The sequence below is a fragment of the Protopterus annectens genome, chromosome 2.part0 (genome assembly GCF_019279795.1).
Source record: "Protopterus annectens isolate FY-2018-M chromosome 2.part0, PAN1.0, whole genome shotgun sequence".
NCBI classification, from domain to species: Eukaryota; Metazoa; Chordata; order Ceratodontiformes; family Protopteridae; genus Protopterus; species Protopterus annectens.
Window position 1 is genome coordinate 1,802,295,599 of NC_056728.1, and position 25,272 is coordinate 1,802,320,870.

Here is a 25,272-nt window from a genome sequence, read left to right on the forward strand (position 1 = left end):
CAGACTGATGGGGTCTCTAGTTTAGCTACAAAAAGTAAGGTAGAAGTAAAGGAAGCTCATCTGCAAAGAAACGTGTATGCACATAGACTGCACTAACATCAATGCACACAATGCATGGGTTTAGAGTCAGAGATTATGGCTAGGCCTCAAAGGGCTCTTAATACTGAAAAATCAGGGCAATCTTCCTGCCCACACTATGTATTCTTTCATACTATTTTGCAAAAAAGGACTTCAGTATAACTTAAAGCACAACTATATCAGTAAGCACTATACAGCAGGGAAAGGAAGGTTTTGAGACTTCTGACTATATAATTCAGTATTCACGGCTGCTCACCACACTATTTAATAACCAAAGGCTATCCTCTGTTACTGTTGCTAGCAACTAACCCTGTCCTTATCTCCCTTTTTCCACCGCAACTACTCGTCCTCACCTCTCTCTCTCTCTCTCCAGTTATCTTTTAGAGTAAATCTTTACACTTGTTAAACAAGGTACATGTTTTCATATTTTATTTCGCAAAACTTGAGAATTTCTCTTGCATTTCAAACTCAATTAAATGTTTAGGATTCTCTAAAGACCTCTATCTTTTTCAGAATACCACCCGCTTTACTACTGCATAGGAAAGCACTACAACAGAATGGCCTGGGACTAACTCCTTGACTAGAGCAGGAGTGACCGAACATCCAAATATGTTGCCTACGATATGACTTTCCATGTTTTTTTTTTTTTTACTTGCACACTTTCATCCTTTACCAGTGTTCAATATGAGCTAGGCTGTTGGCATTACACATGCAGGTATTGACAATTGCATATATTCTACGCGTTTGCCTGGCTGCAGTGAATCTGAAAAGAGAAGGATGGCAGAACACAGAAGTAAGAATTCACTGAACTAGGCATAGAGGCATGCAACTTTTTCGAAAGATTAGCTGTTTACATACAGTACAAAGAAGAAAGGCACCCCGCACTTCAGTCTACCACATCACTTTGCGACAACAACAATGTGAATTAAGAGCCAGAAGCAGCTGTCAGCTGATCATGTTTCACTTTTATTACCAGGCTCTTGAAGAACTTGACTGGTGTGAAGGGAGAAGTTAAAGTGAAAGAAAAATATAACTGTATTTTAAACACCTTTTCATTTCAATATGGATTCCAATTGTTTTAGTCTGCTTTTGATGCGTTGTCGCCTCACAGTAAGACGCTGTCCGGTTCGATTCTCAGCTAGAGCGTCTTCTGCGTTGAAACATACGTGAATGGGTGTACCTTCATTGAAGGTTGTGCGTCAGGGCTGGTAATTCAGCACGTAAAAATCAACTACCAAACATTAGCGGACCAGAGTTCTGCTGTGGTGACCCCTAACTGGGAAAAGCCAAAAGACACAACAACAACAATTTCCTGCCAAAATGGTAAGTGTAAAAAGTTCTTTTTTTTAGGAATTCAGAACTTGTACCTAATATGGAAAGGCACAGACAGACTTTCACAAAATCTTAGCAAAATTAATCCTGTAGTGTTCATTTCTAATTGGTCAGTGGGTATATTTTGTTACAATCAAAAATAGTACATAATATTCTTGCTTTACATAGCTCGGGGAGACAGGACCTTGATTTCCTCGTCTCCCATATACACATGCCATCTGCAATAAATGAGATTATTATTCTGTGCTGAACTGTGGTTTGTAAAAAGCCTTAACAGGGAGAGACAGGACCTTTATTTCCTAGTCTCCCACGTAAGTGCACTCTCTGCAATAAATGAGATTATTCTCTGCTGAACTGTGTAGTGTAAAAGTTATTCTGTACCTTAACAGTTTGGTGCTGTGGAATCTCAGAATCTTCGAGACGTTTGTATGCTGCTGCATCAGAAGTTGCCATTGGGCCCATTGTGACAAGTTTTTTTATCAGGCAAGTTTCTGTTGTGTCAGTACATCATTTATTTCTTTCACTTTCAGTAGAGTTTTTAGTCTCTATAGGTAAGCTTTACTAACACACTCTATATTAGATACAATTGTACGCAAATGGGTAAACTGTATGAATCTGGGAAACTGTAAGAAACTAATCAGTTCAAATGACAATGCTAGTTTCTTTGACTGTACGGGTCAGGTTCTAATCAAGAAACCCAATGAGAGATAACCCAGGACAGGGTATCCTTCTCATGTACACTGGATATAAAAAGTGTACACAGCTCTGTTAAAATGCCAGGTTTTTGTGATATAAAAAATGAGACCACAATAAATCATTTCAAAGCGTTTCGCACCTTTAATGTGACCTATAACCTGTACAATTCAATTGAAAAACACAACTCTGTTAGGGGAAAAAATATAAACAATAAAAAATGTATAATAGGCTGGCTGCATAAGTGTGCACACCCTTAAACTAATACTTTGTTGAAGCACCTTTTGATTTAATTACAACATTCATTCTTCTTGGGTACACACCTGCCATCAATTAGAGAGAGACTGATTAACTCCAAACAAAGTTCATCTGTCCTAGCAAGATTTTCCTGACATTTACTCAGTTGAGAGTGCATTTTATTCAAAATAAAAAGAAAGGAGGAAGAGAGGAATAGAGAGGATTCCTTACTAGCATTAGAGTGGATTTATAATTACAGTCGCATATCTATCCCTTTGGTACGAGTGTGGGTTTATAACGGGAGCCAGTGTAGGTATTTTAAAAGAGCAGGAAAACAGGACTCTGGCCAGGCTTATAAATATGGCAAAGACAGCTGTAATTACTCAATGAAATGGCCTGAGATCAACAAAAATGGTAGCTGGTTACAACTGCCAGAAAAAGGGGCTTTTGATAAGAAAATTCCAGAAAATCTTAAAAATAAATTAAAACAAAAAGGTAATAAGGTACTAGTATCTTGTTAATTGGAAAAAAGACGCCAAAACTAAGGAAAATAAATCTGCAGCTAGGAATCTAAAATACAATTCAGCTAGGCTGAAGTCACAGCTACATACTGCTTATAGGACAGTAAATTCATAACAAAAATGTACAGACAAAAAAAAAAAAAAAAAATCACATTCCTAGGGTATATATCCTTTAAAACTGGAAAAGATAGCAGTTACACAGCCAGAATCCTTAGACAACTGTCACTTGATTCTTTCTGCATCCCTTCCACCTTATATCAAGCTGCTTCTTATGAAACAGCTCCCTTTCCGAGGAGGCAGGTGGAGGCACATCTCACTGAAACACCTACTTCCACAGACGTAGTACAAGTTACTTTCAGTACATCTAACCATCCCCATCAGTCAGTTTGTAATACTATAGACAGTAAACACCATCAGCCACAATACTGTCAGAGCAAATGTTAATGCAAATAGCTAATTAAGGAAACGATTATATTACAAACACAAACATGGAGCTAGCACAAGGCATGTAGGAAAATTAAAATGATTTGTTAATATAAGCGCTCCACCAAAAACTAATCCCTTAAAGAAAGTAAAACAACTGATTACACAGTTCCCAATAGTAATTGATGGAGAAGAATATTGGTAAACTCAATCTTTTAAACAAATGCAGAGGAAAAAACAGGCTGATCCCTCCACTGATACCGATGCACCAAATACACACATGCACACCTTGAGAGAGGTACCTAATCCTGCAGCCGCTCGGGATACTGAAGCTGAACCGTACACCTGTGGACTGCAGTGAAGTTTCAAACTATTTCAGATCCCCCCACCCCCAGTTTGAACACATACACACACACTGATAAATATGCAAAATATTGGAAGGACATGTACAGTTACAAAATCCAATTATTGAAGACATGACAGCAGTTTTGAAAGCCTCAACATCTCCTAACATTTTTAGGAAAATATGGGAAAAATCAAATATAGATGCTAATATTCCAAAGTTCACAGATGGTATATTTCTTGCTGCTAGGAATAACTTATTAAAAGCTATTACTACAGCATGCTCCCAACGTCTAACTGGGCAAGAATAAAAGCCATTGTACAGAAAGAAAATGAACCTAATTATGTACATTTACAACTGATGACAGATACATTCAGTCTTTTCTGGACATCCAGAACCTAAAGAAGGACTGGCAGCCACCAGGTTTGTCAGCTGTTTTCACAGAAGGCTTATTACCACCAGTACAAGAGCAAATCAAAAAGGTTTGTTTAAACTAACAATTTCTTGAATGCCTAAACTTGACCAATCAAACACAATATACAGAAGACAATTTACTAAGAGAACAAAAGCAGCAAAAAAAAAAGAAAAAAGTTAGCAGATATTCAGCCCCAACAGTTTGATACCTACTTACTGGGATGGGGAAGGAAGAGGTAGATTTAGATTATTCCAACCACAAGCCCCAGGACAATATCAACAAAATTATTACCTTCCTATGTCACCACAATCACCACAAGGTCAGCAGTGTTTAATTGTTTCAACTATGGTCAGCCAGGACAATGGCAAATTGAATTCTCAATGTCTCTGCAACATACAAATTCATTGAATGTCAGAATGCCACAGCAAGCAGAAAGATATCCTCCTGTCTGCAGTGCCATTTGGCAGCCACCCAGCATGACAGCAAACTCATTAGAACAGCCATGAACAGGGACCATATCATTTCCTTTAGTACCAGTTGACTAAGAAGGTCCATTTGTCAATATTACAGTGCAAAATTCATCTCTCCCTTTTCTCGTTCACACAAGAGCAATTACATCTATGATTACTTCAGCAAATGATAAAAATCTCCAACTTTCCACCTAAACAGTCCATTGAGTGGGAGTATCCAGAATTCCTTTAGACTAGCCAGAGACAAAAACCTATCCCTACTTAAACTGGTCCGCTAAAAAAACAAGACGTTTTCTTTGCAGGAAACACTGCCTCATTAAATCTTTTAGGTAGAAATTTCTTATGCAAATTAAGATATACTGTTTATTGCACCCTACACTGCGTTTTTCTTGACATTCCAAACAAGACTTTAGGATTGTGTTCAACAAATATTTATGTATTGAAACAAACCAGAGTATCGACCACCACGATGATGCAAGAAAAAACGTCTTTATTCAGAACAAACACAGGGATAAGCGCTTTCGCGTACACACTATACGCTTCTTCAGATCTAATAATTCAGTAAAACCATCATCCTTATATACAGCCAAATAACTCTAGTTAATAAAACAATCATATCATAAAGGCATCAATTAACCAATTGAAAAAAGGGCATCAATCTTCCAGTTAATTAATTAGTACCAATCTGTGAATGCAGCTTGAAATATCTAGCTGCAAAGATCACATAGATTAATAGCAAACACTTACTAACATAAGCTATAATAAAATAAATTTGCTGTTTCCCTGATAACAGTGAATACAACCTAACATAAAACATATGGGTAAAATCACAGAGCAAACCATATGTATATAAATTAATTTAAAGCATATATTGCTAGTACAGATATAAAGAATTTTTATATATAGAAAATATATAAAAAATCAATATTATATCAAATGCTTACAAATTAAGATATAATATAATCTGAATAAAGTAGACAAATATATAAATATGTATGTGTAGATGCATATCAAAAATGTATAAAATATATATATATATATATATATATATATATATATATATATATGTCTTTTAATTACATACATACTTGAACTATATACTAATGTATATCCATATGTATCCAAGGCCTTTCTTTAAAATAATATATTTATTGTCATTAAGGCTACATTGAAACTGGATCATTTAAATCAAGCATATATGTCTAGCATGCATCTATATGTATATATATAACCACAAAAATGTGTTAAAGGCACACGAAACCTGCATTTTTTGTGTATATATATATATATATATATATATATATATATATATATATATATAATCTCATATGAAGGAAAACATACCTCATAAGCTCATAAGGGATATAAAATTAAGGGACATAAAATTAATTCATATAATACAGTATGATATAAGATATAAATTAAAAATATATATATATATATATATATGATATAAATATAATAAATCTTTCTAAAAACATTTCTAAAAATTTTTAAAACTAATAATCTAGTATAACCTAAAATGAATCAATATATTCATAGAGAAATAAACATATAAATAAATAAATAATTATGGAATATATGAAGCCACAAAAATCTAATATAGAATAAGATGAAATTATTTCAAGCTCCGTCCTTTTAATGTGGATCTAATACTAACATATTGATTTTGCGGAGAAGACCTTTGGGAGCCAGCTGAGGTTGTGTTTTTCGGCTTCAAATATTTATGCATGCGAGATTCTGCTTCTGTTTCTTCTGGTAAAAAAGACCACAGAGAGACTATACCTGTGAAACTTTTTCCATTGTTTCATCGGAAAATGTTGGAATGAAGAAGGGAGCGCAAGAGTTGACTAGAAGAATTGAGAGTACATTGGAAATGAAGCAAAGACAGGAATTGGGAGATGATGAAGTTCCTGTTATTATTTGGGGTGAAAGCGCTTATATCTACACTTGTTTCTGTTGCATTAAACTAGAAGTGATTTTTGGAGTTCCTGGTGTACTTGCTACTTCATTTTTTGGCTGGAAATCCTCTTCTGGTGTGGATTCCTTGGCTCTTATTGCCTGCATCCTGTGGTTTGTGACTTTTCTTCCTGCTTGTGGCTTTATTCCTTTTTTGGAGATGAACAGTAATAAAACCAGTAACCTAATGTGGGATTACAATGCAATAATTATATGTGTGAAATATGACAAAAAAAGAAAATCTGTAAATACTGGACATTTTCAGAATTTGTTGGGACTTGCGGGGGACTCTAAATGATATGCCTCATTTCATGTCATTAATGTTCAAAAAATGCTTTGGGGGGGGAACAGGAAGGAGAAAGTTAACTGCAAGTAATGAATTTTTTTTCTTACTACCACTATTTTTCTGGTGTATGGTTTTCTTTGCACGCTATAAAGTAAAATGTTGCCATTTTTTTCTAACGTACTGGGGACTGTAAACAGGTACTGTTTTTTTTTTCTTTCTCCCTTCTCTCTTTCTTCTTGTTTAGTTTTAAGAAATGTAGGCAATGCAATGAAAAAAGTCTGGTTAAAAGAGCATGACAAAAGAAAACTTAAGGTCTGTTTTCTCATTCTTGCATGGGGAAATGACTGGATTTAGGACCTTAGCTTGATTTAGTAACAAGTTTTAAGAGCAAGCAAGTAAATGAAAAAGAAAAATGAACATTATGAGGCTTTTTTCTACAAAATACATGTATGCTCAGCAGCAATTCCACAGCTGGCCTTCATGTTTCCATGGAAACAATCTGATAAAAAGAGAAACTGACTGCCTGGTTCTTGTGTCTCCATGGAGACAATCTGATAAAGAGAAAATGGCTACAGGCTGATGAAGAGTGACTGGCTGAAGAAAAAAAAACAGAGAACTTTGCTGAAAGCACTCAGGGGTTTTCCTAGCTGGGAGAGCTATACATACAAGACAAAACCAATTAGCACTTAGTAGAAGCACAGGCTGCATCATGCATCTAGCATGTTTAACCTTTCTTTTAGATTAACTCAAGTAAGTCGGTGAGTGTGACCGTTAGTTAGGGACTTTTGTTCCTATTAGGAGGGTAAAACTTCAGCATTTGAAGATGTACATAGTTTTGTGTGTTAGTATTAAGTTAATAGGTTTAGGGAGGTATTGGGGGTGTATTTGTTTTTTGCTTGAGGGCTTTCAATAAAACAAAAATGTTTGTAAGATGTGACATACGCTCAAATGGACAGGACAAGAAACAACTGTATAAAAGATCAACCTGTCAAACAGTGTATGCATGTAACAAAAAATCTGGAACTTGACATTTAGCAAAAAAAAATGTTATACATAAAAGGTGGGAATAACTTTTTTAATGCAATGATGCTTTCTGTAATGTCTTTAAATGTCAATGGTCTGACAGATACATTTCAAAAAAGAAAGAGTAGTGAACTATATTAAAATGTAGAGTGCAAATAGAAGGAGAGACGCACAGAAAAACTGAACATGTGAATTTGATAAAGAAAGGTTTGCAGGATGATTATTTGGTGGAAAACTTGGGACAAAGGAAAAGAGGCACAGGATAAAAGGATAATAATTGGGAGATTTGTACTGCTAATGGGCTACTGGCAAGGGAAGAGGAATGGCATGTATTAATATTGTACCTACAACTGCTATAATGGAGCTTAGGAAAATTCTGGGAGAAATAATTTCAGCAAGGAATATTACTTATAGGGGGGGACTGGAGTGTGATTTGCAACAGTAAAGATGTGTCTGGGGGGGGGTATAACAAAAGAAGGTAGGTTTTTGAAGAAATTTATGAAAATATTTGGCATGGAAGATGTGAATTCAGTAACAGAAGTTTGGAGTGAATTTACTTATTATTCCCCAAGATAAAAAAACTGGGCTAGGCTAGACAGAATCTACATTTCACAGGAACATGTGCATTTAATTTACTTGATACGCACCCAACAACTACTTCACATCATGCACCAATAATAACCAAAATAAAAACACAAGGTAATGAAATAAAAATGAGACACTGGCACTTTCCACCTATCTGTTGAAAAGACAAGAATTTAAGGAATGGGTACAGGAGGTTATTCAGGAGCTATTACAGGATAGAAATTTCTTCTGAAAATATAGCTAGGGAGTACGACAAAATTAAAGTAAAGTTTAAAAATAGGGTGGAAATAAAAAAAAGGGAGGTATGGTTAAGAAGTAACAAGAGTTATTTAGAGGGGCTAGCAAATGTTAAAGTATTGTAGAATAGGGGGAATCCCAAAGAACAGGAAGATGATCAACTGTAGAATGCTAAGCAAAAAATAAGGAATTACCTTGATAATATGCAAGAATTTAGAAAGACTGCTGTTAAGCAACTGTTTTTTTGTTAACAATAGAGGACAAACACTTTTAGTACGACAACTCAGGCAAAAGAAAGTAGAAAGAGCCATCTTCAAGCTTAGGGAGCCTATGAACAAGAAAGGTACAACAGATCCTGTAGAGGTATTAGAAATATTTCGGAAATTCAATTAAATCAGAGAAATATGGAATGCAGGAAAAAAGACACAAATGGAAATGTTTATGGAAGAATTAAGTATGCCAAGGTTAGAGGTAGACGAGGTTCAATTACTAACTGTTAGTATAGGAGGAGAGGAGATAAAAATTGTGATGTACAACCAATTTACAGGAAAGTCTCCAAGAATAGATGGTATTCTTGTGGAAGTTTGGAAGCTAGAAGGGAAAACTGATAAAGATCTGGAAGGTCTTAACAGTATTTTAAGAGGAGAAGTACCAACATCCTGGAAGAAAGGAATGGTAGCTGTAACACCTACAGAGGGTAAAGATCCATCAGACCCAGCTTCATATAAGCCCATTTCAATACTAAGCCATGATTATAAAGCATTTATGTGTATAATGACTAAAAGAATGACAAAAGAAAGTAATGCCAAAATTGACAGATGTGGATCAATGTGATTTTGTGGAAAGGAGGAACATTTGACAACATTAACAGAACACTGATGATCCAGGGGGAAGCAGAATGTAAGAAAATACCATTGTTGGTGGGTCTTGATGCAGAGAAAGTATTTGACAGAGTACGCTGGGATTTCATGAGGAGAGCACTGGAAGAATTTGCATTTCCTGAAAAATTATAAGGTTGATTAGGAGGATATATGAGGGATCAGAGGCAAAAATTAAAGTGGATGGGATCTTCTCTGATAATTTCTGCATAAGAAGAGGAACCAGGCAGGGATGTCCTCTTTCCCCTTTGTTATCTGCATTACATTTAGAACCACTGGCAAAGAAAATCAGGAACTCAGAAATTCAAGCATATAATTGGTATGGTAGTCAATAAAAGCTGGCTCTATTTGCAGACTATATTATTTTATAGCTGACAAGACCAGAAATAGACATTACAGTGTTGTAGAACATTTTGAGACAGTTTCAACTCTTTTTTGGATACAAAATTAATGAAGTTAAAACAAAGGCAATAGCAGTAAATTATGCAGCATACACTGACTGGTTCAGCAATATCCATATTTACGGGGACATAATAAAATGAAGTATCTAGGAGGATGGATTAAAATGATTCTGGTGTGGCAGCTAAGGATATGTGGGAGGAGTCTAAACAAAAGATAATAAAAAAACGGAGAAAATGGAAGCTTTGTTACGTGGATATGGATATTAAGATACAAGCAGTCAAAATGTTTTTAGTCCCTTTATTCCTATACACAGATCAAGGCGTATTTTTATCAACCAGAGGAGAAGTTGTGGATAGCAATTAATAAAGAGCTGAAGGACTTTATCTGAGAGGAGAAGACGGCAGGAGTCAAGTGGGATAAGCTGATTCTTCCAGTAGAACACGGCGGATTGGGATTACCCAATTTGAAGGGGTATTTCAGAGCTACACAGTTAAATCTCCTATACATAGCACAAGCAGAAAACTATCATTCAAACTGGAAAGGGACGATGTTGAAACAGTGGGGGTAGCTCAAGAAACAAGGAGAGACTGAGATTTTAGATGCATGCTGTGATGAAAGGAGATATGGCCAGGCAAGCTAGATGGAATTCTATAAATAATTATATGTCACTGGGGGATATCGAAATGATTTACACAAGATGCATGGGTTACAAATGTATTAGAACCGTATGTCATGTGTATATCAAACTGCTTGTACAGACCTGTGTGTTGAAAAGGGTATTTACAGACTGCTCTTTGAAATGTATCCACAGTGTGCTCTGCTGGAAGAGAACAGAAATGTATATGCACTATTGCAACTGTTTAAATATATATATATTAACAGTGGAAACTGGGATACAGGAAGGTTAACCTCAGTCTAGTAAATTTTAGAAAAACAACTGAAATTAAATTACTTTATGGCTAGGCCATAAAAGATGGTAACTTTCAGTTTTCAGTGCAGCAAGAGACACGATGTCTGTACTAGGAAACTTTCTGTATTGTCTTTAGGGTGAATGAATTACTAGTCCTGAAAGCATGAAAGAATGCAACTGTTTTATGACTTTCAGAATCTGCCAAATATCTGAGGAGAAGCCCTTGTCTGTATACTTTTACAGGTAGATGCTAAATATTCCTGGCTTCATTAACGGTTGTTTGGCCTGTGAACTAGTAGTCAGATGACAAGAAATGATGTCATTCTGCAAGTTATCCCAGCAGTAATATTTGAGATATTAATTTGAGAAGTCTCTTAGTGAGACAGAGCATTCTGCATTCTGTCTTGGACCTGACAACAACTAGAAGATCCATTCTCCACATCTGCCTCGCTCAATTAGTAAGTTCCTAGATTATAGTAATTCTCTTAGATTCAGTCAGGAATATAGCAAAGCTTAGTTTAGATATTTTCTTTTATTTATTTGAGACTGTCCTGCAATGTAGTTTTAAATATTTCCTGTGGTTTTGAACTCTGATGTCACTGTGAATATATATTTAGTACTGTATTGTTCTTTTATTATTTATTATTAAACATATTTAAATGTTTCATTGTTGCTGATCTGTGTAGAGATATTTAAGTTTTCTAAGTACTTGCATATTTATTTGGTGACACTGTGTGGGCCACTCCTAACAGCCAGTAAGATTAGACACCCTTTGTTAAAGGCCTTAAAGTAGCTGATAAGGAGTTAAGCAGTAGCAGTGGAAACTACCTTATTGTCTGGGCAACCTGTGCCAGCCTTTCCCAGGTGTTTGTGTGTGTAAATCAAACCTCAAATAGTGTGTGTATTAGCTATTTGGGCAGGGACATGAAGCACTAGTTGCATACGGGTGCTGGAGGTCTTGGCTTGGTCACTCAGCTGATATCTCAACCCTTCAGCTGTTTCAGTAGGGAGTTTTATTGGGGATCTGCAGAAAGTTAGAGGAACCAGCCCTGGAGTGACTGTGGTCTCTGTGTGCTCTTAAAGGAAACTGCACTTGATGCAGAGAGCTGCATCTGGAAATACTGTGTGTGCACTTGTTAACCTCCCAGTGTACATCCCCCATTGTTGCTAGTGGTGAGGATTGAGGCTCCTTGATTACTGGTCCAGTGGTGGGGCATCACATATGGGTTGGCAGTGGCGGGACATCCACATCACATATCAGCTGGCAGTGGTGGGACATCCACATCACATACTGGGATTCAGTGGTGTGGGTATTGAACTCCTGTAGCATGTAAACAGCGATCACTAAAGAAGGTGTTTGTACTCTCAAGCAGCCACACGGTGGACATTCAGAGTTTCATATCACAACAGTTTTTTTTTTTTGTGGTTAGCTTAGTTAGGGAGAGCAGGCAAGCATGTCAGCAGAGGATTAAGGCAAGCTGACAAGGAGCCAGTTGGCTGAGATGTGCCAAGCCAAAGGACTGGTGCATGCCAACCTGACTAAAGCAGAAATGATTGCAGCCTTAGCCACAGCTGCATCACAGACCAGCAACCAGGAGGACAACAAGACTGGCCTTGGGGATGTACAACTCTCAGAAAATGAGCAGCTCAATTTTTCCACAGAGGACCTAAAAATCCATCTGGAGTTAGAGGGACTTGAACTGGAGGCCAAACATTTGGAACTAGAATCAGCAGAGAGACTGCAGCAGGAGAAACAAATGGAATTTGAAGCAGCAGAGAGACTGAAACATCTAGAAGCTGAAGAAAATGAGAAGCAGAAGCAACATGAAAAGGAGATGTTGACTCTTCTCCAGGGTCATGGAGGTAATAGGAAAGGGAATAAATGAACCCCAGAAGCAATAAAGGTCAATAAATTTCTTTTACAATTTACAAAGGGTGATAATTTTAATAGATTTATTCACATGTTTGAAAGGGTACGTAAACAGTACAATAGTGACCAAGGGCTCTGGGTACGGTTCCAGCCACTCTTACTCCATGGTAAACTGTTTTTTTAAATAGTCTGATACTGATTGCTTAAATTATAATATCATTAAATTTGTTTAGTAGAATGTTTTAAGTTAACACCTGAAGCTTATAGGAAAAAGTCTGTGAGCACAGATGCAAGGCAGATGAAAGTCTGTGTGAATACATTGATGAGCATTTATTTTCATAGCTGGGTGAGTGGGTATCAGGTCACCACGTTTGAAGGGCTGGCAGAGCTTTTGGTGAGGGAACAAGCCCTTAGCACTTTGCATGAGGACATAAGAATCTGGTTGGCAAACAGAGAATGTAACACTGCAGATGAGTTGGGGGAAAAAGAGAGACCTATACCTAGCAAGCAGGGCATCACTGCACAGGAAAGGGATCCCCAGTTTTGCACATGGATCTAAGGGAACCCATGGTGGGCAACCTAAACCGCCCCAACAGAGTCCGCCAGTAACAGGGGAAGCCACTAGTTCAGATACATGGCCTGGATCAAGGGGTAAATGTTTTAAATATTACTAGTGGGGCCATGTAGCATACAGATGTCCATGGAGGCAAGGAGGGGGAACAAAAAGTGGGGGAGCCAATAAGTGGGAATGACAGACTGCCAACAGTAAGTTGTCTAGAGACAACAAGGGTATCAAACTACCACAAGAGTTTATATCCTACCTTAGTAGATGGGAAACAGGCCACTGCTAAGAGAGAGTCGGCCTCTAACTACACCATTGTGAAGCCTGCAATGGTTAAAGAGGAGCAATACTTGCTGGGGCAGTCAACTCCAGTCAGAGCTTTAGGATGGACCTCATTCCACATACCTTTAGCTAGAGTTCACCTTGACTGGGAGGGTGGAAAAGGAAGCAAGAAAGTAGGTGTTTTTGAGGATGTCCTAATATGGAATGAGTTTTATAATGCAGTACCTTGTGTGCATGCAGTTACATACAGTCAGGCTTGGAGACAAGCATGTGGATCTGGTAGCCTGGGGAGGACCCAGACAGACCACACATTTGAAGCCAGGACTTGTGAGGTGGCTACTTCAGGGGGGGAGCTACCCTGTAGCAGTGAGACTGAAGGTGAGCCACAGCTGCTGGTGGGTACTGATGTCCTCTTGGACCAAGTGAATGGAAAGAAATGAGTAGCAGTACCCAGGCTGAGAGTGAGGCACTGCTGTCAGAGGATACTAAACTTACTGTGGAAAGGGAGCTGGGAAGGGTTACAAAGAGAGAGTTGAGACAGGCTCAGCTTTCTGACCCTATATTACAAGGCTTGAGGGAGGTAGTCAGGGAGGCTCCTAATTCTCAAGGAAAGGGGGGATCTGTATACTGGGACAAAGAGTTACTGTACAGAGAGTGGACCCCTGAGGTAGGGGGTAGAGGGTGAGAATACAGCAGTTGGTAGTGCCTAGAGCCTACCATCTGGCACTTCTAGCTACAGCCCATGATATTCCCTCTGCAGGTCATATGGGCATAAAGCACACAAAGAGACGTATTATGCAGAACTTTTACTGGCCTGGGATTTCCAGAGATAACAGGGTAATACAGGACCTGTGAGCAGTGCTAAAACGTAGGCAAGGCAGCAGACAAGGTCAAAGCTCCTTTGATGCCCTTGCCTGTGATTGAGGAGCCATTTCAGAGGGTAGCTATGGATATTGTGGGGCTTCTGAGTACTCCAATTTCCACAGGGAAGGAGCATATCCTAGTGGTAGTAGATTATGCTACAAGATACCCTGAGGCATGGCTATGTCCTCCATTGAGGCAGAAAAGGTAGCAAATGCTTTGCTAGAGATTTTCAGCAGGATAGGTTTCCCAAAAGAAATACTGACTGACAGAGGTGCCAATTTCACGTCCGACATGCTGGCTTATCTGTGGGAACATTGTGGGGTGAATCACCTAAAGACCACCCCCAGACTAATGGTCTTGTGGCGAGGTTAAACTCTACACTAAAGATCATGCTACAGGCATTTGCAGACCAGTTTAAGAGGGAGTGGGACACATATTTGCCCCGTTTGTTTACTTACAGAGAGGTGCCCCAGGAATCCACAGGTTTCTTATCTTTTGAGCTGCCATATGGGCATAGACAGAGGGGATTTCTAGATTTCATTTGTGATGAGTGGGAGGGTGAGGGTGAATCCTCCAAGGAGTTTGTTGTCACATATGTCCTGAACCTCAGGACAAAGTTCAGGGAACACATGGGCTTGCCCCAGGAGCACCTGGCAGAAGGCCAAGAGCAGAAGAAGGTATGGTATGATAGTAATGCTCAAGCTAGAGAGTATGCTGTGGGGCAGCAGGTTATGGTTCTCAATCCTGTCCAGCAAAATCACAAGTTACTATGGTAGAGCCTAGGGTTGCAGGCATATGATATGACACTGCAACACTGTAATGGGGACAGCAACGCAAAGGCAGCTGGGATCTCACAACAGGGAATGGGGTAATGTATTCCCAGATAGGCTTGTCCCTCTGAAGCAACGTTTCTCAAGTGTCACTTGAAAAACTAGCTTGAATCTTTGAAAGGGAAGACGTGTGACAAAAGGAGATACAGCCAACTGAGCTAGCTGTAATTTTGTAAATAATTATGTCAGTGGTGAATATCAAAATGATTTACACAAGATGCTTGTGTTACAAATGTATTAGAATTGTATGTCATGTGTACATCAAACTGCTTGTACAGACATGTGTGATGAAAAGGGTATTTGCAGAGTGCTGTTTGAAATGTAGCCACAGTGTGCTCTACTGGAAGAGAACAGAAATGTACATGCACTATTGAAACTGTTTAGATGTATATATTTTAACAGTGGAAACTGGGATACAGGAGATTAACTAACCTCAGTCTATCTAGTAAATTTTAGAAAAACAACTGAAATTACTTTATGGCTAGGCCATAAAAGATTGTATCTTTCAGTTTTCAGTGCTGCAAGGACACAATGTCTGTACTAGGAAACTTTCTGTACTGTCTTTAGGGTGAATTAATTACTTGTCCTGAAAGCGTGAAGGAATGCAATTGTTTTATGACTTCCAACATCTGCCAGAGATCTGAGGTGAAGCCCTTTTGTCTGTATATTTTTACAGGTTGATGCTAAATACTCCCAACATCATCAACAGTTATTTAGCCTGGGAACTACCAGTCAGATGACAAGAAATTATGTCATTCTACAAGTTATTCCAGCAGTAATGTTTGAGAGCTTAATATGAGAAGCCTCTTAGTGAGACAGATCATTCTGCATTCTGTATTCCCCACATCTGCCTTGCTCTATTACTAAACTCTTAGGTTATAGTAATTCTCTTAGATACAGTCAGGAATTTAGGAAAGATTAGTTTAGATATACTTCTTTATTTATTTGAAACTATCTTGCAATGTTGTTTTAAATGTTTCCAGTGGCTTTGAACTCTGATGTCACTGTGAATATATATTTAGTATGGTCTTATTCTTTTATTATTTATTATTAAATATATTTAAACCTTTCATCGTGGCTGATTTGTGTAGAGATATTTAAGTTTTGAGAGTACTTGCATATTTATTTGGTGACACTGTGGGCTACTTCTAATAGCCTTGCTCTTGGTGAAACTATCATTTGTGTTAAGGGCCTTAAAGTAACTGACAAGGAGTTGATTGGTCCAGTCAAGGGTCGTCACACAGGCCTTTAAGGAGAAGAACGATAATCATATAGAATATTATATCCATAAACTAGCAGACAGTATTCTAAGAACTAAGCCAACATGTGAATAGAGAAAGGAGATTCTACTGATAGGGATGACTGCAATTCAGGATATAAACAAGAGGCAAGAGGGGGCTGAGATTTATTGGAGAGAAATGGCAAAGGAACCAAGGTACTGGGAACAAATAACTACAGGGGAAAAGTAACAGAATGGGAAGAGGCCAAGAATTTATTTGGATTGGAGGTTAGAGATTGCCTTCTGTATCAAGGACTGATAAGAGTATAGGCAAAGAGAAATAAATAGGGGGGGCCCTAAATGAAAGACCAACACTCGTAGAGTTTTTAGCAGAATCTAGAACAGAAGCTACCATTAAAAAAGGAATAATTAGCAGAGCATATAAAATATTCCATGACAACTATAAGAATCAATCAGAGAAGGATAGAAAGGATTGGGGAGAGAGATTGGATAAGCAATTCACAAAGAAACAATGGGAAGGTATATGTACGTCTCTCAAATATGCAACAAATTCTAGAAGACTTAGGATTTTGATTGGAAATGTTTACAGATATATTTTATACCCCAAGTAGACTCTAAGAATTTTTCTTCAGGTAGACAGCAAATGTTGGAGACCTGATGGGAAAGAAAGAGGTACTTGGGAACATAGTTTCTGGGAGTGTGGTGGGTTGGCATACTTTAAGAATTCGTTGCAGGATGTACTGTCACATTGTTATGACGAGGGAGATGATTTTTCTTTGCTGTGATACAGAATCTGAATTGCAGTCACAAGGTACGACCTTGCTGTGTCTAACAATGGTGGCTGCCAAAAAAATAATTACTAGAAAATCAAAATCAAAATCAAAACCAACTATTCTGGAAGTAGTGAATATAGTAACAGAGAAAAAACAACTGGAATTGAGATCTTTAGAAAAGGGTAGAAGCAAACTACATTGGAAAAAATGAGAATTGTGGAAACAAAACATACTGGGGAGGAATGAGGTTTAAAAGAAGGCCCGACTTAAATGAGCTATGCAATGTTTGAAAATGAATGGGTAGATTACAAGTGATGTATAATGTTTGCAACTGGGAGTGTGTCAGTATGGTTTGTGATATACAATGCTTGCAACTAGGATTGTGTCTGTGCAGTTTGTTTTCATTTGTATAGATGTATTATTGCTTATGTCATAATTGATGGTTTAATAAAGATGTTTCTTGTTTAAAAAAAAGGGGGGAGGAATTAAATAATTTACATAATGTTGCTTAGGTTATATTATATATAGCAATTACATCTGAAGTATAATGTTTGTTAATGCAGTTTAATTACTTTTGTATAAACGTAAAATTGTCTATGTCACAATCACTAGTGATAATTCAATAAAGGTGCGTTTAACAAAAAAAGAGTTTGCGTAGATCAGCATACCTTTTTTGCTCTTTTAACACCAAGGCAAACTCCAGACACTGTCAGTTTGGAAGGATTAGAACTAATCCCTCAACAACTTTGGACTACCTTATGAAAATGAGATAGGGCTCATAAAAGATGCAGAACCTGTGCAGATAATCTTAAAACCTTACGAGTGCCTACCTATGGTAGTTCAATATTCCTTGTCTGCTGAGGCAACAAAAAGAGTCAAATCTGTTACTTCTGCATTACTTCAACAAGGCATAACATCTAGAAGACCATGTAATACACCTATCCTACCAGACAAGACACTAGGAAAAACGCTTATAGATTTGTAAAAGATTTACAAGCAGTTACAGTGGTAGTATTAACTTTTCCTGTAGTCCTTAATCCTGCTACAATATTTGAGTTTTATCCCACCAACTGCCACAACCTTCTCAATGATAGATATTTCTTCTGCTTTCTTCTCAATTCCTATACACCCAGACAGCCATTATCTATTGGCTTTTACATATACAGGGCAACAATTTACTTGGACTAGACTAGCTTAAGGTAATGTTTAATCACCTAGTCTTTTTTCTCTAGGGAAATGAAAAAAAAGCAGACAAAACTGAACTTCCACATGGCTCTACTCTTAATTCAGTATGTAGACAATTTACTGTTTGCTTCCATATCTCCTCACAACTGCAAGCAGGATACTATCTTCCTTCTAGGATTTAAAGTTAGCAACGACAAATTGCAGTTTTGAAAGTCCCAAGTTCAACACTTGGGACATCTTATTTCAGAAGGTTCTAGGCACAGTTTGACTTCACACATTGCTGCAATGCAAGTTGCACCATGACCCACCAGATTAGAACAGTTACGTGCTTTCCTGGGACTAACAGGTTACTGTCTACAGTTTATTTCTAACTTTACAAAGGTAGTAATACCATTATTAGACTTAAAATACCCCTGAACCTTTACCCTCATGAACAAGCTTTTGTGCAACTAAAAACCCTACTTTTAAATCCTCCTGTATTTTGACTCCCAGATTATTTTAAAATATTTTTCTTGTTTTGTTGTGAAAGAAATAAAGTAGCATTAGGATTATTAGCACAATGAAAAAATGATAGTTTTAGACCTATTACTTATTTCAAAACAAATCTTGATCCTGTAGCAGCAGCCCTCCCCCACTGCCTTAGGGCAGTGGCCAGCCACTATGACGTGCTTCTCAAAAATAGTGGCTGCCCTGACTCATGAGCCCAAGACCTACTTGGCAGTTCTGCATTCTGTACATTGAAAACTAAGTCGAAATATGAATTGTGTCTGCTTAATAAACCTTCTTTGCAGATTATTATATGCCTGCCACTCAAGTCTGCTTCTTTAATTCACACAGCAGATGATGGAGAACCACATAATGGTGTTATATTGTGTTGCTGTGGTTGTTGTAGCAAACTTTATGCTTCCTCCTAGATCAGATTTAAAGGATGTTCCATTACTGAATCCTAAATTGCTCCTTTTTGTTGACAGCTCCTGTATATGAACAGAAGATGGGACATCACTAGCAGTTTTTCTGTTTATACTCAGGACAGAATGTTGTTAATGGGACAATTAAACGGAAATGTGTCTGCTTAAATAGCTATTTATTTTATTATTTATTTTATTTGAAGTTTGGTTGCCAGGATGGTCCATTGGGCCGAATGAGCCCATTTTCAATGGAGTCCTGGGGAGAAAAGCTCCAAGGATACAATAAAAAACATAGTGAAATACAATATATAAAAACAGTAAAATGCAAGGAGAGTACATTTAAGCCAAAGTAAATTAAAGCAGAAATAGAAGGTAAAGTATAACAATATGTAACAATTCACATCAGTTTACAAAACAAATTTTTTTAAGTCACTATAATCACTAAGATAGATATTTACTGTATGTAAGTTCCTGTAGAGGTGATCTGGTTATTGGCTAAGGGATAAGATAGTGGCTGGGAAAGTTATGCAGGATGGGAACATGAGCATTCCCACAATGTTTGTAAGTGTGAGTGAAGGAGAGTTTTAAAGGAGGGGAGACTGCAAGTACTACGAATATGAGGTGGGAGGGAGTTCCAGAGACGGGCTAGGGAAAAAGAGAGTAGGAGTTTGCCTGCTGGACGGGTTGGTTTGTGGAGTTTGATTAAGTTCTGAGTGTTGGTTCTTAGGGATCGGCTGGGTATGTGAATAGTGAAGGTTGAGGGAAGAGAAGGGCAGAGGGAGGGCTTGAATATGAGCTTGTGGGCATGAGTTAGTTGAGTGTAGATGAGGTAATTGGGAAGTTCTAGCCAATTTAGCTTGTGAAGAGCAATGCAGTGATGAGAGGAGGATCTGTGGCCAGTGATGAATTTGGCGATTTTATTATAGCAGGAGGAGAGTTTTGTTTTGGTAGAGGATTGTAGATTGGTAAAGAGTGGGGCACCATAAAGGAGGCAAGGGATGAGATATGTGGAAGCAAGGAGGAATCTAGTGGATGGGGTGAGGAAGCGAATATGGCGACAGAACATACCAAGTTTCTGGTGAGTTTTTTTATGTTACTTTGTATATGGGTGTCAAATTTAAACTGATTATCAATAAGAACGCCTAATAGTTTAGCACTGGGAACAATTTCAAGGGTAGTATTGTTGTGACTGGTTATGGAGAATGAATTTATGTTGAGAGTTAAGGTTTTGGATGGGGTGAATATCATGAGTTTAGTTTGTGATGGATTAAGAGCTAGATGATTATCTAGCATCCATTGTTCGGTGGTAGAGAAGGCATCTTGTGTTAGCTGTATCAGGGTGGGAATGGAGTTAGCAGCACAGATAATTGTTGAATCGTCTGCATATTGGATGATTTTAGCATTAGGAATAGTGTGGTGGAAGTCGTTGATGAAAATGTTAAACAGTAAGGGACCTAATGTAGAACCTTGGGGTACACCGGTGGCAGTGTTAAGAAATAAGTAAGTGGATTTCTTCCATTTGATGGCTTGTTGCCTATTAGAAAGGTAGCTAGTAAACCAGTTAATAGAATTGGGTGAGAGTTGTAGATTAGAGAGTTTAGTCAAAAGGAGAGAGTGAGAGATGGTATCGAAAGCCTTAGAAAGGTCCAAGAGGAGTGTGGAAATGATACAGTTAGAGTTGCGTGCTTTGTTTACGGTTTCAAGGAAGGAGAGTAGAGCAGTAGTAGTGCTGTGACCAGGTCTGAATCCATGCTGTGTGGGAGTGAGTAGGTGATTGTTGATGAGGTGGGGTAGAAATTGAATATGAATACATTTCTCAAGTAGTTTAGAGATGGGGATAGGATGGCAATAGGTCTAAATTTGGAGATGTTATTATTGTTTCCACCTTTGTGGAGGGGAATAATATATGCTTTCTTCCAGATTTGGGGTACATAGCCTTCTTGAATAGACCGGTTTATAAGAATACAGATGGGGAAGGCAATGGCATCAGCAGCTGTTTTTAGGAAAAAGGAAGGGATATTAACAGGGGCATTAGAGCATGGTTTTAATTTTAGGAGGAGTTTTTTAATAGTTGACACGGAGATGGGTTTGAGAGAGAAGAGAGATAGGTGGGAGGTGGAAGTATCTGAGGAGGGGGGATTGTGGGAAGTGAAGTTGGATGAGTAGAATTATTTTTGAAAGATGATGTTAATTTGCTTATGGAGTCGATGAAAAAGCTGTTAAATTGGGAGGCTAGGTCAATTTCGGAAGCATTATGTTCTGGTTGAGGGTTTTCCTTTTTCCCAGGGTTGAAGAGGGTGGAGATGGTATCCCAGAATTTTTTAGGGTTGGTTTTGTGATCATTTTGGAGGGTAATGTAGTAGGATTTGCGGTCGGAAGTAATGAGTTTTTTTACTCTGTTACGGAGTGTTTTGTATTCATTCAGGGTGTCAGGGGTTCTGCTTTTGTAGTGGTTCTTTAAGGCTTTATCACGGAGGCGCATGACAGCTAAGGTATTTTTAGTTAGCCAGGGGATGGTTTTGCTCTTAATTCTCTTAGTTCTCAAAGGGGCCAAGTTGTCTAGTAGGTTTAGAAATGTTGTATTAAAATAATTGACAGCTTCGTCTAAGGGAAGAGTTTTTAGAGGATTCCAGTTGAATTTTTTAAGTAAGTCAGAGAAGGAGTTGGGGTTGAAGTTCTTTAAGGAACACAAAGAGATGGTGGTTTGTGGTAGCTGCAGTGAGGGAGAGTGACGACGAGCGAAAGTAGGGAAGTGGTCGCTGATGGAGTCTGGGAGGGTGCCACTGCTGGTAATAAGATGAGGGTGTGATACTAGGATCCAGTCAATAGTGCTCCCAGAGGAAAGGTCTTTTGATGGTCTGGTTATGGAGTTGATGAGCTGATGGAAGTTATAAAGGTTTATATTTAGGGATTTTGTGGGGGATTGGACAGACGGCCAGTTAATGTTAACATCACCTAGGATATAAGTCTCGTTTGTAATATTGGAGGAGAGCCAAGAGAGTATGTCTTCGAGAATAGGTATGTTGTCACCAGGAGGGATGTAGAGGGAGGCTATGCATATAGTTTTATGCTTGTTTAGGTGAAGTAAGGCTAAAAGTAGTTCGGCGTTGGCAAACTGGGGAATAGGCTTAGAGTATGATGTAACTAAAAAGGAGGAGGAATAGAGTAGAGCAACTCCACCTCCTTTTTTATGGGTTCTATCTTTCCTGATGATATTGTAGTTGGGGGGAGCTATTTCAGAATCTTTTATGGAAGGTTTTAGCCATGTTTCAGAGATAGAGAGTATGTCGGGTTGGTTATGGAGAAGCCAGGCATGAAGGTTGGGGATTTTGTTGCATATACTTTGAGTGTTTAATGCTGAGAAGGAGAGGGTTTTTACAGATGGAGGGGTGTAAGATGGTGTATATGAGGAGTTGATGGGAGAGGGACCTGGGTTGGGGTGAATGTCACTGGAAAGAAGGGTGTTGATTAAATAGTGAAGTTGGAAATAAAGGTCATTGGATAGTTTTGTGTATAGACTGTGGGTTGTATATTTGGTGCTAGTTAGGGTTAGGGTGGTGTGTTTGTGGATGGGGAAGTGTCTGAATGGGAAGAGAAGGGAGGGGTTATTGAAGTAAAGATCGGGGATGATGAATGTTGAAGAGTGTTGGTTTTGTTCAGGGATTGAACTAGTAGTGTGAAAGTGGGGTGAATGGATAGTATTGAAGGGTATGGTAAGATAGGTTAGATAGGATAGAACAAGAAGTAGTAGTAGATGGGTTATAAGTGAGGATGATTTTGCTAGCATAGTTGTAATTTAGGGTTTTAGTTGGGAGGAGGGCTTGAAAAGAGTGGAGTGTATGGTGTAGGTGTAAAAGGGTTGTGGTATGAGTTGATTGGGGAGTGGCTAGGAGGGTGAGGAGTGGTATGAGTTGTTAGGGGAGGAGCTAGGAGGGTGAGAGGTGGGACAAGAGCTAAGTAGGGTGTGGTCAATGGGCTATAAAGCTAGAGGTAGTGGGGGCGGGTGGGAATAGGGGGCAGGGTAAGGGAGCGGAGCAAGCCCGTAGGGCGAACGGAGCGGGAAGAGCTAAGAAAGAAAGACCAAGAGATGAGTGAGCTATGAAAAACAATCAGTGAGGGCAGGAGTAGAAACACAAGGTAAATAGCCACAGAGGATAGGAGTAGGGCACTGAGTCTAAGAGTGGAATGCAGACATAGAATTCATAAGGGTACAGAGGTAGGATAGGCAGCTGGAGGATTAGTCAGAAAGTTCAGAGCTAAGTAAGAATGAGATGTTAGTTATTGGGTGGATGCTGTCACCTGCAGACTAAAGTGGGTAATTTGCAGATGTTTCGGGCAGCACAGGGGGGAAAGGATGGAGTCTATGGAGCAACAGGTGACTGGGTCGGTGTTGGGCTGCTGGCTAGCGCACGCTGGGTCAAAAACATCAACCAGTGGCACAAAAGACTATGCAGTTTGGTACATACACATGTTAGATGGTTTAGATTCTTGTGGGGAGGCAGGACAGTTTTCCAAATGCACCGCACGATGTCCGAGATAGTTCTTGCTGGTAGGGAACCAGGGTGCTATGCAGCACAGGTGGGGTGCCTGGGGTATTGCAGGTATAGACCACAAGCTGTAAAAGGAAGAAGGTATTAGTACTACTATGATGACACAGCCAATTATTAGGGAAAGGCTACAATGGGATAGAATGGATTATGCAGTATGGGTGGCCTAGGTATAGTATGTAGTGAGGGTGTGAGTTTATAGGAGGTATAGAGTAAGGGAAGACTAAGTGGGAGAGTAGGTATAATTACATTAGCGATTAGGAGCAAAGTTGTAACAGTACCACAATACATTAAAACATGGGCTGTAAACAGAGCTAAACAGTATACAAAGGAAACAATGGTGAGCAGCACGGAGTTGCAAAGGACTGCATTCAAATACAATTTAAGGCAGCATTCAAGAGTCAGAGAACAATAGAACAGACAAACAGTGTGTAAATCCTAACATCAGCTAACCAAAATATAGGATTCAGAGTTTATGCATAGACATACCACAGCATGAAACAGTTCAGACTAGTCAAGGTACATTAATTCAGTGTAAGCAAGTTCAGCGTTTCAAATAGACAGCAGTTGCGACACTTCTAAATGAGCCAGTAATGTATGGGCAAACACAAAATGTGCGGTTCCAGAATAAAGTATAGAGCTTAAATTATTCTAATGCCTATGATACGATGGTTTCAGCATATTAGATAAACGGACAGGCAGCCTTTAGTTTCAGGAAGTACCTCAGATATAGCAAAGTTATTTTATTAGTTGTTTCAGGGTCTAAGCAGCTCTAAAGCTGGTAAGCCTGCCGCCGAACGCTTGTACAAACGCTATCAACCTTGCATGAAGAAAGTTAGTTACGAGCTCCTACTATCAAAAAATCAGGTAGCTCTTGCCACCAAAATGCTCAGAGATCGCGTCTAGTTAAATATTTAAAGTAAGAAGCAGATGCGAAGCTCCTAGTGAGTCGGGGATGAGGCACAACAATTAAAGATAAGTATAGGCAGCTGTTGGATGAAATCATGCAGGCTAAATCCTGGGAACACTCTGATTACTGCTGACAAGATATTGTTCAAAGCAAGTAGGGAATGCAGACACAGTCAGTAAATGCAGCATTTCAGCATGATTGTAGCTTAAGCGGCATACATAACTAGGGGCTGAATACAATGGTTTATTAAATAAAGTTAACAGTTTACAAAGCTATCCGCAGGGAGCATTCAGCGAATCGCTGATTAAATTTGAGGCAGGACTAAGATAAGAGAGCCAGACAAAGCAGATAAATATGCACAATAGCTCTAAAAAGCTGTAGCTGAGCAGCAAACTACATAGGGTATATACACAGTATAATAACAATGTACACTCAGAAAACACTCACCCACACACGGAGCCAGCAACCGAAGGCACGACCAGGGCAGGGGAGGTCAGAGGATGATTTGA

General features: G+C 38.6%; 1 protein-coding gene across 14 annotated transcripts in view; it reads right to left on the reverse strand.

Annotated features, from left to right (window-relative positions):
• The window catches only part of CPLANE2 (ciliogenesis and planar polarity effector 2), a 199,548-nt gene that overhangs the window by 121,098 nt on the left and 53,178 nt on the right, over positions 1-25,272 (reverse strand). The window lies entirely within an intron of this gene.